The following is a 3,065-nucleotide window of genomic DNA, read 5'->3' on the forward strand; positions in this document are numbered from 1 at the left end:
TGTCGACGTCAGAGCGCTGCTAATCAACTGTTTTCTTTCGTCGGTCAATCTTGATTCGTCAGTCAATTACAAAATTTGTTTTATTGTTTCCTCTCCATCGGAATTTTTAAACAGGCTGAATAAAACAAAACCCGCATAGGATGCAGAGGATCCCTCTGATCATGGGAACAGTCATGTATGTAAATTGACACAAGGGATCGCGGGCAGAAATCTTGACAGCATGTATTTGATTGGTTTAACGAAAGGTCAGACTGATATGATCCTTTATTGAGTTACTTCAGATCCTTATGTAGTTATCTACGTAAGCGGATCAAAGGATCTGATTTTGATCAGATTGTAGGGCATGCTTATTTCTTCTGCACGCCTGATCCCACTTCTGGTTTGTCCAAGGGTCTGTGTTGTCCTTCTCCTAACTTTTCACGCTTCATGGGATTTATGGAATAGGTCACTTCGATATTTTCACTTGTTCATGTGTGTATTTTGGAAGTCATTTTCGCAAATAAAACCCCACTTTGCATGGGAAATTTGTTCTTACAATGTGTACTGTCACCACAACAAATATACAACTCTGCTGAAGCAAAAGGCGAAAAAATGCTGATATCAAATCCGTTTTGTAAACTGAAGTTTTCGGACAAAATGAGGAAACAGGTTCTTGTCTGTGGTCTTTATTTTAAATTCATGATAGATGTATGATGATATGCATACCGACAAGATTTCTATCAGACTCTATTTTGTATTGCTTATAGGAGTTATGAGATTGTTCACTGTTCGTTTTTTCTCCTTTCATCAAAACCTTTTATTTTTAAATTCTAAGTATATCTATATTTAAAAGGCCTCCTGACCACCAGCCAAACTAATGACAGTTTTCATATACAGACCCTGAAACGTGCTACTACACCTTAAAAACGAACCGAACCGTTCCGTGCAAGAAACGAACCGTACTGTTCAAGAAACGTACCGTACCGTGCAAAAAACGAACCGTACCGTTCAAGAAGCGTACCGTACCGTGCAAGAAACGAACCGTACCGTTCAAGAAACGAACCGTACCGTTCAGAAAGCGTGCAGGATAATATTATGCAAACCCCGCCCCCAAAAGCCCGAAAGCGTACCGTACCGTGCAGAAAGCGTGCATTTTATGTCACGTGAACCACTTTTTCAGCCACAGTATATTATTTTCACAATGACGCCCGATGGGAAAGGAGGTCGTAGACTATCGCTGGCTATTCGAAGCATTATCCTCAAACATCACGAAGCTGGGTTATCAACTGTGAAAATCACCGAGATGCTTAAAGTATGTTATCAACAAGTACCCAAGTTTTGACTGAATTATGCATAAAAATTCGTTTTATACTGTGAATTGTTAACAGAAATAGACGTCAGATCACTGCACGGATTTTACATGCATGCTTCTGCAGCCAGTCCTGTGTACTGTGGATGTATATTTCACTTGCAGACTTTTAAAGAGTGAACCAAGGGGCATTTCGTTGTTTTAACGGAATTTCTGTTTCAATCAATTCTTTTAAATTCAAGGGTGAAGTTAACTACAATACTGTAATAGTACTTACAAGTAGCCTATTTAATTTCTTCATATAATCAGGGACGTCGACGTCCCTGATAATGCTACTACACGTATGGCACAGGGCTTGCCGTAAGAAGATGAAATTGATATTTGTAGCGTTAATGTATTCAATATGTACTTTCCTACGTACAGTGTCTGAATCATATGAGAAATTTCTAGACCGATTAGAAAAATTGTCACGTTCTACACTGTAATATTTTCATTACTTTATTAGCAATAATTTTGACATATCTTTTTCTCTTCTACATTGATAACGACCCATATACATAGATGTAGATTGGCGGATTTATTATATACACTAATAAACAATTTTTAATTACATCGACAGAGAAATAAATAGATACATACATGTGTAAAAGAATGTAAACAAGTTAAATTGATGCAAAGCATCAAATCGGCCGCAAAAAATCATTCATTTCAGCATTTTCAAGTATTTCAACAATATATAGAAAAGGTATATGAAACATTTTTATTGCAAACTATACACTTGACTTACTTTTCTGTTAATTTTTTTAAATTTAATTTTCAGTGATCAGAAATAAAGTCAGGGAAATGAAAATCGGACTTCGCGTGATAAAGGATAGGAATATATATGTATTATCATCATTTTATTTGATTCAAAGACAAATGCAACAGATATCTTACATTATTAATTATGAATGACTGAATGCTGACAGAAATGGACGTACAAACTTCACGTACAGATATCCTGGATCTTTCATAATGCCGATGATAAATCACAATAAATGTGAAGTGCAGAAAATAATCATTGTGTCATTTGCGACTTCAGTGTATTCAAAACAAAATTCACTTCTTCTTAAAAACTTTTCCAATTTAGGCACTGTAATTTATATCCGGAAACTTAATACGCTTTGTTTTTACACTTACGCACGCCCATGTCGGGGAGCAGTTCATGTAACAACTTTTTATAAAATCGTAAATTAATAAATGTCTGATGAGAAATGAAAAACAAATTGAAACGTAATAACAACCATTAAGACTTAGACTTAAGCAAATTCTAAAAACTTTTATTCATAACTTTTATGTACGTTATCAATATGGAATTATTCCATCGAAGCAATCAAAAATAACGTCTCATTTCCCCATGTGCACATTCTAACACAACCACAAATCCTGCAGCCGATAATCAAAGAGTCGAATAAGACCGATCGAGTGAAAACAAACTATCGAAACGTACAATTTATACGAAGTCAAAGCGTTCAGGCCACGCCCACCTCATTGATAAAACGTGCAAACCGTTCACAAAGCGTGCAGTTATTTTTAGCAAACCGTACCGTGCAAGAAGTGAACCGTATCGTTCAAGAAGCGTACCGTACCGTGCAAGAAACGAACCGTACCGTTCAAGAAACGAACCGTACCGTTCAGAAAACGAACCGTACCGTTCATAAAGCGTACCGAACCGTACCGTGCAACTGGTGTAGTAGCATGTTTGAGGGTCTGTACATTTAGGGATTTTTCTTAGCGA

Source organism: Ostrea edulis, chromosome 5, assembly GCF_947568905.1.
Source record: "Ostrea edulis chromosome 5, xbOstEdul1.1, whole genome shotgun sequence".
In the NCBI taxonomy this organism is placed as follows: domain Eukaryota; kingdom Metazoa; phylum Mollusca; class Bivalvia; order Ostreida; family Ostreidae; genus Ostrea; species Ostrea edulis.